The sequence below is a fragment of the Phasianus colchicus genome, chromosome 14 (genome assembly GCF_987193195.1).
Source record: "Phasianus colchicus chromosome 14, bPhaCol1.hap1.1, whole genome shotgun sequence".
Taxonomy (NCBI): domain Eukaryota; kingdom Metazoa; phylum Chordata; class Aves; order Galliformes; family Phasianidae; genus Phasianus; species Phasianus colchicus.
In genome coordinates this window covers 144,014-158,000 of record NC_143449.1, presented here as the reverse complement: position 1 = coordinate 158,000, position 13,987 = coordinate 144,014, and positions in this window count along the sequence as shown.

The following is a 13,987-nucleotide window of genomic DNA, read 5'->3' as shown; positions in this document are numbered from 1 at the left end:
ATCCCCCTCCCCCGTCCGTTCTGTCTGACCCCCAGAATTCCCTGTCCCCTCAAGTTCCCCTGCTCCAATACCCCCATTCACATCATAGAATCTCCTACCATTCCCCAGTCCCCTCTGTTTGCACCCCCAGGGTCCCCTGTCTTCCCTTCCTCCCCCTGCTTCTGACCCCATTTTCTGATCCCTACAGTCCCCTGTACCCCCATGCCCTCCTCCCTGCCCTCTGGAGTCCGTTCCCCTATGTTGACCCCAATTTCCCCCAACTGGACCCCCTTTACGTCCCATAGAAGCCCCCCCACGACCTCCAGTTCTCCCCTCCCACCCCTCCCTCCACCCCCAGAACCCCTTTCCACTCATGTGGTCTGCCTCTCCTCTTTACCCCCCCCCCCCAACTGGCACTCTCTCCTCCCAGACTCCCTTTACACCCCACAGAAGCTCCACACAACTCTCCAGTTTCCCTCCTCCACCCCTCCCTCCATTCCCAGACCTCCTTTCCACCCCACAGAAGCCTCACTAGCTCATTTCTCCCCCTCCCACCCCCTGCTGAACCCCCCTTATCCCCCGTTGGAATCATGCAAAAGGATCTGCAGGAGAAGTCCTGGAGAGGTCTGGGGGCATCCAGGGGGTTCCAGACTCATCCAGAAGGGTCTGGAGTTATCCCAGAGTGGTACTGGGGCATCCAGAGAGTCCCCAGGTTGATCCCGTGGGCCCCTGGAAAGATCTGTAAGCTCCCACTAGGAGTCCAGGAGCACTGAGAAGTCTCTGGTTGTGAGAATCTTTCTTTGTTTTTTGGCTCAAAGCTTGCTTCCTGAGGTATTTCTTGTGATAAGACTCTGATTGATTTGTTGAGGAGGCAAGAGATGGGTGCTACCATGTGACAACTGACATCCCTCTGGGAACATTTGAAAGCCCCTTCCTCCAGAGTTGCTTACCTCTGGAAGAGAGTGCTCAGAAGTGCTTACTGGCGGAAGATCTGGCCTGTGACTAAATAGCTCCAGCCTTGTATGGGAAAACTGGGGAACGATACCATCGTGTCCTGTGAAAAACAGGATGCAGATGGGCATCCCTGCTCCCTCTTATCTGCTGGCAAGGCCTGGAAGGTGGGAACAAAGGAATTTCTGCTGAGATCCCAGAGCCAGAAACTGCCACTCCAAGGAGAGCTGACTCAACCACTTTGGATTTGAGCTGTCACTCCAAAGACAGCTGACTCGACCACTTTGAAAGCATTGAAAAAGGGCCATCATCACCATGGTCACCGTCATCGTCGTCGCCATCAACAACAATGCCCGATGACCCACCACTACTGAAGATCAAAGGCTGAACTACGAACCGCGCTGGATCCATGGTGGTGACTATGTCCCTCTTTCTTCCTATAAAGACTCCTTGCTTCTTCTTTCCTACCTTTTCTATCGCCCTCCTTTCCTTCCCCATTATCCTAATTCATAATAGCGTCCGTCCTCCCCTTCCCCATCTCCCTAATTAAGATCTGTAATAAACTGGTCGGACCAACATTTGAACTGTTGTTTCTTAATCTCACGCCGGGTATACAGATATTAAAAGAACCTCCTCTCCCTCCTATAAATCGGAGTGAGACACTGGTCTGATCTGAAGATGTCCCAGTAGAGTCTGGTACGGTGCAGGGAGTCCTCATGAGGGTCTGAATGGTCCTGGAGTCATCCAGAATGGTTTGGGGATGTTCCAGAGAGGACTTGGCGGGTCCGGGGGGTCCTCATGTTGATCCATGGGGTCTGTGGATTCATCCAGAAGGGTCTGGAGATGTCCCAGAAGGATCCTGTGGGGTCCAGGGAGTCCCATGTGTGTCCAGGACATCCTCAGAGGGATTCAGAAGGGTCTGAGGATGTCCCTGAGAGGACTTGTAGGGTCTGGGGGGTCCTTAGGTGGGTTCCAAGGGACCTGTTGTCAACTGGAAGGGTCTGGAGATGACCCAGAGGGGCACAGGGTGACTGCTGTCACCGTCATTGGGTGTCATTGGGTGTGGGCATCACTTGGGTGTCACCGTTACCACCATCTTTGAATGTCACCGTCATTGGGTGCCTCCAGGTGTCATTGGGTCTCACCGTCAACAGCTGTCACCATCACTGGGTGTCACCATTGTGACTGTCTTCAGGTGTCGCTATCATTGGGTGTCACTGCTTTGGGGTGTCTCTGTTGTCACCATCGCTGGGTACCACTGAGTGTCACTGTCCTTGGGGTGTCACCATCATTGGGTGTCACTGTTGTCTCTGTCATTGGGTGTTACCATCACTCTGGTGACACTGTTAAAAAGGTGACTGCATGTGACCTCAGTGTGGAACAGCTGTGGCACAGTGTCCCCATCACTGGCTGTCACTTTTGTCACCATCACTTTTGTATCACCATCACTTGTGTGTCACCATCTCTCGGGTGACAGCATTCCCTGTGCTGTGACCACCACATGGGGGCAGGCACAGGTGGCCCCACACAGTCACCGTGCTGTCACTGAGCCTCACACTGTCCTTTGTCACCCCTCCAGGCCTGCCTACAGCCGGACCCAGTGACACCGGCGCCCTCTGGTGCTGTCACCATCATCTGTCATGAGGACAGGGATGCACACAGTGGTGAACTCTGTGCCACCACCAGAGGGGACCAGGGGTGACATCAGTGTGGAACAGCTCTGACGGGGTGTCATTGTCATTGGGTGTCATCCTCATGAAGAGGGGACAAAAGGACCCCCCTGGGGACATTCTGTCGAAGTTGGGGACAGCGTGAGCAGCTTGAAGACTTTCCAGGGGAAGTGGGGACACTGCATCATGATGTCACATCCCCAAAGTTGGGGATGCCTCCAGAGTGTGACGCCCTGAAGTTGGGGACTCCCCTATGTCATCCCCACAGTGTCACACCCCAAAGCTGCGAACAAATCTGTGTCACCCCAATGGTGTCACACCCCAAAGTTGAGGACACCCCCAGAGTGTCACACCATGTAGTTGGGGACACCTCTCTGTCACTCCAATGGTGTCATACCCCAGCATTGGGGACACTGCCACAGTGTTGAACCCCAAAGTTGGGGACACTTTTATGTCACCTTGACAGTGTCACACCCCAAAGTTGGGGACAGTCCCACAGCTGGGGGCGCCCCCACATCCCCCCATGGTGTCACATTCCAAAGCTGGGGGGCCCCTTCTGTGTGTCCCCCACCACAGACCACACTGTGGGTGGGGGCAATATATATATATATATATATATATATGTTTTATACATATACATATGTATAACACATATACAGACCCTCATCTCCATCCCATACCCATATCCCAAATCCATCCCATATCTACAGCCCATCCCATAACCATCTCCCCTTTTCCCATCCCGTATCTCATCCTCTATCCATATCCCAGACCATATTCATTCCATGTGCACATCTAATCCCAAGTCCATACCCCCGTATCCTATCCCAAATTGATCCCATATCCATATCCCAAAATATAAAGAAACAACCAACAGAACAGCAAAGAAACAGGATTTAATGTCATGGCAAAGCAGAGATGACAACTGACAAAAAAAAAAAAAAAAGAAAAAGAAAAAGAAAAAACAAAAAGCAAACAGAAAATAACACACAAGAAACACTAAGACACCATGAAACTACAAGCTGGAGGCGTTGGCTCCAGGCCAGGCAGAGCACCAGCACAGAGCACGTCACAGCACAGATGACATCAGCCGGGCCCCTGGAGCCTTTATGCTGTCACAGTGCGTTTCCATGAGGACGGAGGGCCCTGCCCAAGGCAGCTGGGTGCAGGCACCTCCTCTGTGAGCTGCGCTGCCCGCAGCCGCTCGCCGTGCCCTGTGCCTCAGAGCAGCCCCGGCAGCAGAGAAGCTCAGCCTCATCCCGCTCTGGGTTGTGGCGAAGTGTTACCGTTTGTGTGATTGGTGAGTGCTGAGTTACCCTCTTGGGTTCGGCTTTCGGCTTAGGGCTTCCCAGATGGGGTTCTGCTTCAGGGTTACGTGTCAAGCGTTCTGCATTCAGGTCAGCTTTAAAGGTCACCCTTTTGGCTGAGGGCGAAGCGTTAAGGCAAACGGTTTGGGGTTTGTGTTACCGGTTTCTCTCTGGGGTTAGGCTTGTTATCAGTTTGGGTTCGGGGTTGTGCCGTTACGGAAGGGTAAAGGGTTACCGTGTTGGAGAAGCGGTAAGAGTGATGGGTACCCATTTTTGGTTTGGTTTAATGGTTGCCCTTCGAGGTTTGGATTGGGGTTTAGGATTCAGGGATACTCTTTTGCATTAGGCACAAGATCTACCTTTTTTTGATGTGGCTAGTGGTTGCCATTTTGTGTTAGTGATAAGTGTTAAGGGTGACACAATTCTGGCATGTATAAGAGTTACCAGATCCACAGAAATTCGTAGCAATATTCATAGGAAAAAAAACGACAGAAAGAAAGAAACTGCAAGGAAGAAATCAACAAAAGTAGAGAAAACATTGGAAAGCAGTAGGAAAAACGGAGGGAAAAAAAAGCAAACAAAACCTATGACATCCAAGGGAACAAAATACTCAACAGAAAATAAATAATAACTAACAAAACGAAAGAAAAACAGGCAGGAGAAAAAAAAAAGACTAAGAAAAATCAAAGCAAAAAGACCCCACACCAACCAACAGAAGAGCAAAGAAATCTGCTCCTCAATTGGATGGCTAAGCAAAGATGACAAGAGACTGTGGTGCAGCCAGAAGCAAACCATCCGTGCCTGGGAGGAGGAAAGGGTAGCTACTGGGCATGCTGCGACCTCCACCAGAGATGCACTTTCTCAGCTAGCGCCCGTGCAGGAGTCCGCGGCTGCTAATGAGGACAAACCATCTCTCTGGAGGAAGGGAAGGCGCTCGTGGTCATGCCGAGGAGGAGGTAAGGGTAGCTACCGGGCACGGATGTGCCGGCCATCTGATGAAAGCCTCCAGTCCATGTCGAGGCATGAGGCAAGGACACCCAGGAGGCGGGAAGCCAGCTGAGCCATTGAGGAAGCACCAAGCAGAGGAGGAAAGCCGTGGGAGCTGGCTTGAGTTAAACAAGTCAGCAAAGGAAAGATAAAAATGAAGAATCCAGAGGACTAATGTCAGGTAAGTAAAGGCAATGTAAGAGGAAGCAGGCAGGCACGGGGACAAGGAAGGAGGAAGAATGTAATGAGAAAAAAAAAAAAGAGGAGCTCATGGAATGCAAAAAAAACTACATTGAAAAGAGGAGAAAAGAAAAGCAATACTTCTAGAACAGAAAAAAATAATGCAAAGGCATGGTCTGGAAAGAAAAAGAATCAACAACAAAGGAAAAGAAACAGCAGAAAGCAAAGCCAAAGGAGCAGTAAACAAATGTGAAAAGGAAAAGAAAAGTAGCAAAGTAAACCAAGGGAAAAAAGGACAAACAAAAAGCTAAGGCATAGACTGCAAGAATATGGCAAAGCAAAGAATTCAAGGAAACACTTGAGACAATAAAAAAGCTAACAAATTTAAGGAGAGTACATGGAAAAAAAAAAAGAAAAAGAAAAAAGAAAACAAACAGGAATAAAAGAGAAGCAGCAAAGTAGAAAGCAGTAGGAAAACTAAGTGGAAAAAAAAAGCAAACAAAGCCTATGACATCCAAGGGAACAAAATACCCAACAGAAAATAAATAATAACTAACAAAACGAAAGAAAAACAGGCAGGAGAAAAAAAAGACTAAGAAAAATCAAAGCAAAACTACGAAAGGGAATGGAAAGAAAAGGCAAAGACATACAATGCTGTATCATGGCAAAGCAAAGGATTCAAACAAAAAAAAATAAGCAAACTAATGCAAGAGGAAGTAAACGGAAAAAAGAAACAGAAAAGAAAAAGAAAGGGAATAAAAGAGAACTAAGTAAAGCAAGCAGAATGAAAGGCCATGCAAAGGAAAGGTAGGAAGGAAAACCAAGAGCAAAGGAGAGCAAAGCAATGGAAAAAAGAATAAAATGAAAAGGAATATTCAGGAAAAAGAGAAAAGAAATGGAAAGAAAGAAACTGCCATGAAAATCCAACCCAAGTGAAGAGAACAGTGGAAAGCAAAGGAAAAAAAACAACAGGTAAGAAAACTAAGCAACAACAAAAGAAAGCAAACCAAAACAGAAAAGTAAAAACTAAATAAAAAGGCAAAGAAAAAAGAAAAAGGGAAGAAAACAGAAAACCTAAAAAAAAAAGAACAAATAACGGTTCAAAAAAAACCCAGAATACAAAAAGAGACAAAACAGGCAAAACATGTAAAAGAACAAAAGGACAAAAAATGAAAACACACACACACACACACAATGATATATTAAAAAAACAACAACAACAACAAAAAAAGCACAAAAAGAAAAACACACACAAAAACAAAAAAACCCAAGAAAATAAAAAGCAAAACCAACATAAATTAAAAAACCCCCAAACTAAACACCAAACATACAAAAATTGCAACAAAAACACACAAGCATAAAACAAAAACCACAAATAAACAGAAAAAAATTAAAAAGAAAAGCAAAAATTAATCATAAAAAACAGAAAAGCAAAAAACAAAAGCACAAAAAACACACAAGCACAAAAAAACCAAAAAGATGTAAAAACGAAAAAAGAAAAAAGCAAAAAATAAACAAGCATAAAATAGAAACAAAAAAGCAAAAAGGAACGAAACAAAAACCACAAATACAGAAAATAAGAAACCAGAATGAGCACAAATCACAAATCAAAAACCAAAAACAAAAAAAAAAAACAGAATACAAATACCAACAATGCACACCACAAATACAAAAGTTACAATAAAACACACAATACAAAAATTACCATAGAACACACAAACAAAATGAAGAAAAAAAAAAAAACAAAATGAAAAAACAAAAAGGAAAAAAAAGAACTAAGCATAAAAAAAAGAAAAGCAAAAAGAAATGGGCAAAAATGACACAGTAAAGAGAAAAAAAAGATTAAAAGGAAAAACAATAATAAAAAAGAAAAATCCAACAACAAAAAAAGAAACAAAAATATCCAAAGCAAACCCAAAAAGGGAAAAACAAAAAAAAAGGAAAGACAACAATATACAATGGCGAATGAAAGGATTTATACAGACAAAGACGGGGAAAAAATAATGCCAGCAAACAACAGCTAAATGAGAACGCAAAAAAAAAAAAAAAAATAAGCCAAATACATTAAAAAGGGGAGCAAAGAGAATAAAAGGGAAGAAGCAAAGTAGAAAGTAGGAAAAGCAAAGCAAAACAAGAAAACCAAAAAGCCAAGGAAAAGAAAGAACAACAAAACGGAAAGCAAACCAAAGGAAAAAATAAAAATAAAAATAAAAATAAAAATAAAAATAAAAATAAAAATAAAAATAAAAATGAAATAAACTTTGGAAACCTAAGCAAAGAAGCAGTAAAGAAAACGAAATCAAGTGAACAAACGAGAGCAAACCAATGCGACCCAGCGGAAAAAGAGACAAGAAACGGAAACAAAAAGAACCCACAGCAACCAACAGAAGAGCAAAGAAATCTGCTCCTCAATCGGATGGCTAAGCAAAGATGACAAGAGACTGTGGTGCAGCCAGAAGCAAACCATCCGTGCCTGGGAGGAGGAAAGGGTAGCTACTGGGCATGCTGCGACCTCCACCAGAGATGCACTTTCTCAGCTAGCGCCCGTGCAGGAGTCCGCGGCTGCTAATGAGGACAAACCATCTCTCTGGAGGAAGGGAAGGCGCTCGTGGTCATGCCGAGGAGGAGGTAAGGGTAGCTACCGGGCACGGATGTGCCGGCCATCTGATGAAAGCCTCCAGTCCATGTCGAGGCATGAGGCAAGGACACCCAGGAGGCGGGAAGCCAGCTGAGCCATTGAGGAAGCACCAAGCAGAGGAGGAAAGCCGTGGGAGCTGGCTTGAGTTAAACAAGTCAGCAAAGGAAAGATAAAAATGAAGAATCCAGAGGACTAATGTCAGGTAAGTAAAGGCAATGTAAGAGGAAGCAGGCAGGCACGGGGACAAGGAAGGAGGAAGAATGTAATGAGAAAAAAAAAAGAGGAGCTCATGGAATGCAAAAAAAACTACATTGAAAAGAGGAGAAAAGAAAAGCAATACTTCTAGAACAGAAAAAAATAATGCAAAGGCATGGTCTGGAAAGAAAAAGAATCAACAACAAAGGAAAAGAAACAGCAGAAAGCAAAGCCAAAGGAGCAGTAAACAAATGTGAAAAGGAAAAGAAAAGTAGCAAAGTAAACCAAGGGAAAAAAGGACAAACAAAAAGCTAAGGCATAGACTGCAAGAATATGGCAAAGCAAAGAATTCAAGGAAACACTTGAGACAATAAAAAAGCTAACAAATTTAAGGAGAGTACATGGAAAAAAAAAAAGAAAAAGAAAAAAGAAAACAAACAGGAATAAAAGAGAAGCAGCAAAGTAGAAAGCAGTAGGAAAACTAAGTGGAAAAAAAAAGCAAACAAAGCCTATGACATCCAAGGGAACAAAATACCCAACAGAAAATAAATAATAACTAACAAAACGAAAGAAAAACAGGCAGGAGAAAAAAAAGACTAAGAAAAATCAAAGCAAAACTACGAAAGGGAATGGAAAGAAAAGGCAAAGACATACAATGCTGTATCATGGCAAAGCAAAGGATTCAAACAAAAAAAAATAAGCAAACTAATGCAAGAGGAAGTAAACGGAAAAAAGAAACAGAAAAGAAAAAGAAAGGGAATAAAAGAGAACTAAGTAAAGCAAGCAGAATGAAAGGCCATGCAAAGGAAAGGTAGGAAGGAAAACCAAGAGCAAAGGAGAGCAAAGCAATGGAAAAAAGAATAAAATGAAAAGGAATATTCAGGAAAAAGAGAAAAGAAATGGAAAGAAAGAAACTGCCATGAAAATCCAACCCAAGTGAAGAGAACAGTGGAAAGCAAAGGAAAAAAAACAACAGGTAAGAAAACTAAGCAACAACAAAAGAAAGCAAACCAAAACAGAAAAGTAAAAACTAAATAAAAAGGCAAAGAAAAAAGAAAAAGGGAAGAAAACAGAAAACCTAAAAAAAAAAGAACAAATAACGGTTCAAAAAAAACCCAGAATACAAAAAGAGACAAAACAGGCAAAACATGTAAAAGAACAAAAGGACAAAAAATGAAAACACACACACACACACACAATGATATATTAAAAAAACAACAACAACAACAAAAAAAGCACAAAAAGAAAAACACACACAAAAACAAAAAAACCCAAGAAAATAAAAAGCAAAACCAACATAAATTAAAAAACCCCCAAACTAAACACCAAACATACAAAAATTGCAACAAAAACACACAAGCATAAAACAAAAACCACAAATAAACAGAAAAAAATTAAAAAGAAAAGCAAAAATTAATCATAAAAAACAGAAAAGCAAAAAACAAAAGCACAAAAAACACACAAGCACAAAAAAACCAAAAAGATGTAAAAACGAAAAAAGAAAAAAGCAAAAAATAAACAAGCATAAAATAGAAACAAAAAAGCAAAAAGGAACGAAACAAAAACCACAAATACAGAAAATAAGAAACCAGAATGAGCACAAATCACAAATCAAAAACCAAAAACAAAAAAAAAAAACAGAATACAAATACCAACAATGCACACCACAAATACAAAAGTTACAATAAAACACACAATACAAAAATTACCATAGAACACACAAACAAAATGAAGAAAAAAAAAAAAACAAAATGAAAAAACAAAAAGGAAAAAAAAGAACTAAGCATAAAAAAAAGAAAAGCAAAAAGAAATGGGCAAAAATGACACAGTAAAGAGAAAAAAAAGATTAAAAGGAAAAACAATAATAAAAAAGAAAAATCCAACAACAAAAAAAGAAACAAAAATATCCAAAGCAAACCCAAAAAGGGAAAAACAAAAAAAAAGGAAAGACAACAATATACAATGGCGAATGAAAGGATTTATACAGACAAAGACGGGGAAAAAATAATGCCAGCAAACAACAGCTAAATGAGAACGCAAAAAAAAAAAAAAAAAATAAGCCAAATACATTAAAAAGGGGAGCAAAGAGAATAAAAGGGAAGAAGCAAAGTAGAAAGTAGGAAAAGCAAAGCAAAACAAGAAAACCAAAAAGCCAAGGAAAAGAAAGAACAACAAAACGGAAAGCAAACCAAAGGAAAAAATAAAAATAAAAATAAAAATAAAAATAAAAATAAAAATAAAAATAAAAATAAAAATAAAAATAAAAATAAAAATGAAATAAACTTTGGAAACCTAAGCAAAGAAGCAGTAAAGAAAACGAAATCAAGTGAACAAACGAGAGCAAACCAATGCGACCCAGCGGAAAAAGAGACAAGAAACGGAAACAAAAAGAACCCACAGCAACCAACAGAAGAGCAAAGAAATCTGCTCCTCAATCGGATGGCTAAGCAAAGATGACAAGAGACTGTGGTGCAGCCAGAAGCAAACCATCCGTGCCTGGGAGGAGGAAAGGGTAGCTACTGGGCATGCTGCGACCTCCACCAGAGATGCACTTTCTCAGCTAGCGCCCGTGCAGGAGTCCGCGGCTGCTAATGAGGACAAACCATCTCTCTGGAGGAAGGGAAGGCGCTCGTGGTCATGCCGAGGAGGAGGTAAGGGTAGCTACCGGGCACGGATGTGCCGGCCATCTGATGAAAGCCTCCAGTCCATGTCGAGGCATGAGGCAAGGACACCCAGGAGGCGGGAAGCCAGCTGAGCCATTGAGGAAGCACCAAGCAGAGGAGGAAAGCCGTGGGAGCTGGCTTGAGTTAAACAAGTCAGCAAAGGAAAGATAAAAATGAAGAATCCAGAGGACTAATGTCAGGTAAGTAAAGGCAATGTAAGAGGAAGCAGGCAGGCACGGGGACAAGGAAGGAGGAAGAATGTAAAAAAAAAAAAAAAAAAGAGGAGCTCATGGAATGCAAAAAAAACTACATTGAAAAGAGGAGAAAAGAAAAGCAATACTTCTAGAACAGAAAAAAATAATGCAAAGGCATGGTCTGGAAAGAAAAAGAATCAACAACAAAGGAAAAGAAACAGCAGAAAGCAAAGCCAAAGGAGCAGTAAACAAATGTGAAAAGGAAAAGAAAAGTAGCAAAGTAAACCAAGGGAAAAAAAGGACAAACAAAAAGCTAAGGCATAGACTGCAAGAATATGGCAAAGCAAAGAATTCAAGGAAACACTTGAGACAATAAAAAAGCTAACAAATTTAAGGAGAGTACATGGAAAAAAAAAAGAAAAAGAAAAAAGAAAACAAACAGGAATAAAAGAGAAGCAGCAAAGTAGAAAGCAGTAGGAAAACTAAGTGGAAAAAAAAGCAAACAAAGCCTATGACATCCAAGGGAACAAAATACCCAACAGAAAATAAATAATAACTAACAAAACGAAAGAAAAACAGGCAGGAGAAAAAAAAGACTAAGAAAAATCAAAGCAAAACTACGAAAGGGAATGGAAAGAAAAGGCAAAGACATACAATGCTGTATCATGGCAAAGCAAAGGATTCAAACAAAAAAAAATAAGCAAACTAATGCAAGAGGAAGTAAACGGAAAAAGAAACAGAAAAGAAAAAGAAAGGGAATAAAAGAGAACTAAGTAAAGCAAGCAGAATGAAAGGCCATGCAAAGGAAAGGTAGGAAGGAAAACCAAGAGCAAAGGAGAGCAAAGCAATGGAAAAAAGAATAAAATGAAAAGGAATATTCAGGAAAAAGAGAAAAGAAATGGAAAGAAAGAAACTGCCATGAAAATCCAACCCAAGTGAAGAGAACAGTGGAAAGCAAAGGAAAAAAAACAACAGGTAAGAAAACTAAGCAACAACAAAAGAAAGCAAACCAAAACAGAAAAGTAAAAACTAAATAAAAAGGCAAAGAAAAAAGAAAAAGGGAAGAAAACAGAAAACCTAAAAAAAAAAGAACAAATAACGGTTCAAAAAAAACCCAGAATACAAAAAGAGACAAAACAGGCAAAACATGTAAAAGAACAAAAGGACAAAAAATGAAAACACACACACACACACACAATGATATATTAAAAAAACAACAACAACAACAACAAAAAAAAGCACAAAAAGAAAAACACACACAAAAACAAAAAAACCCAAGAAAATAAAAAGCAAAACCAACATAAATTAAAAAACCCCCAAACTAAACACCAAGCATACAAAAATTGCAACAAAAACACACAAGCATAAAACAAAAACCACAAATAAACAGAAAAAAATTAAAAAGAAAAGCAAAAATTAATCATAAAAAAGAGAAAAGCAAAAAACAAAAGCACAAAAAACACACAAGCACAAAAAAAACAAAAAGATGTAAAAACGAAAAAAGAAAAAAGCAAAAAATAAACAAGCATAAAATAGAAACAAAAAAGCAAAAAGGAACGAAACAAAAACCACAAATACAGAAAATAAGAAACCAGAATGAGCACAAATCACAAATCAAAAACCAAAAACAAAAAAAAAAACAGAATACAAATACCAACAATGCACACCACAAATACAAAAGTTACAATAAAACACACAATACAAAAATTACCATAGAATACACAAACAAAATGAAGAAAAAAAAAAAACAAAATGAAAAAACAAAAAGGAAAAAAAAGAACTAAGCATAAAAAAAAGAAAAGCAAAAAGAAATGGGCAAAAATGACACAGTAAAGAGAAAAAAAAGATAAAAAGGAAAAACAATAATAAAAAAGAAAAATCCAACAACAAAAAAAGAAACAAAAATATCCAAAGCAAACCCAAAAAGGGAAAAACAAAAAAAAAGGAAAGACAACAATATACAATGGCGAATGAAAGGATTTATACAGACAAAGACGGGGGAAAAAAATGCCAGCAAACAACAGCTAAATGAGAACGCAAAAAAAAAAAAAAAAAAAAAAAGCCAAATACATTAAAAAGGGGAGCAAAGAGAATAAAAGGGAAGAAGCAAAGTAGAAAGTAGGAAAAGCAAAGCAAAACAAGAAAACCAAAAAGCCAAGGAAAAGAAAGAACAACAAAACGGAAAGCAAACCAAAGGAAAAAATAAAAATAAAAAAAATAAAAAAATAAAAATAAAAATAAAAATAAAAATAAAAATGAAATAAACTTTGGAAACCTAAGCAAAGAAGCAGTAAAGAAAACGAAATCAAGTGAACAAACGAGAGCAAACCAATGCGACCCAGCGGAAAAAGAGACAAGAAACGGAAACAAAAAGAACCCACAGCAACCAACAGAAGAGCAAAGAAATCTGCTCCTCAATTGGATGGCTAAGCAAAGATGACTGTGGTGCAGCCAGAAGCAAACCATCCGTGCCTGGGAGGAGGAAAGGGTAGCTACTGGGCATGCTGTGACCTCCACCAGAGATGCACTTTCTCAGCTAGCGCCCGTGCAGGAGTCCGCGGCTGCTAATGAGGACAAACCATCTCTCTGGAGGAAGGGAAGGCGCTCGTGGTCATGCCGAGGAGGAGGTAAGGGTAGCTACCGGGCACGGATGTGCCGGCCATCTGATGAAAGCCTCCAGTCCATGTCGAGGCATGAGGCAAGGACACCCAGGAGGCGGGAAGCCAGCTGAGCCATTGAGGAAGCACCAAGCAGAGGAGGAAAGCCGTGGGAGCTGGCTTGAGTTAAACAAGTCAGCAAAGGAAAGATAAAAATGAAGAATCCAGAGGACTAATGTCAGGTAAGTAAAGGCAATGTAAGAGGAAGCAGGCAGGCACGGGGACAAGGAAGGAGGAAGAATGTAATGAGAAAAAAAAAAGAGGAGCTCATGGAATGCAAAAAAAACTACATTGAAAAGAGGAGAAAAGAAAAGCAATACTTCTAGAACAGAAAAAAATAATGCAAAGGCATGGTCTGGAAAGAAAAAGAATCAACAACAAAGGAAAAGAAACAGCAGAAAGCAAAGCCAAAGGAGCAGTAAACAAATGTGAAAAGGAAAAGAAAAGTAGCAAAGTAAACCAAGGGAAAAAAAGGACAAACAAAAAGCTAAGGCATAGACTGCAAGAATATGGCAAAGCAAAGAATTCAAGGAAACACTTGAGACAATAAAAAAGCTAACAAATTT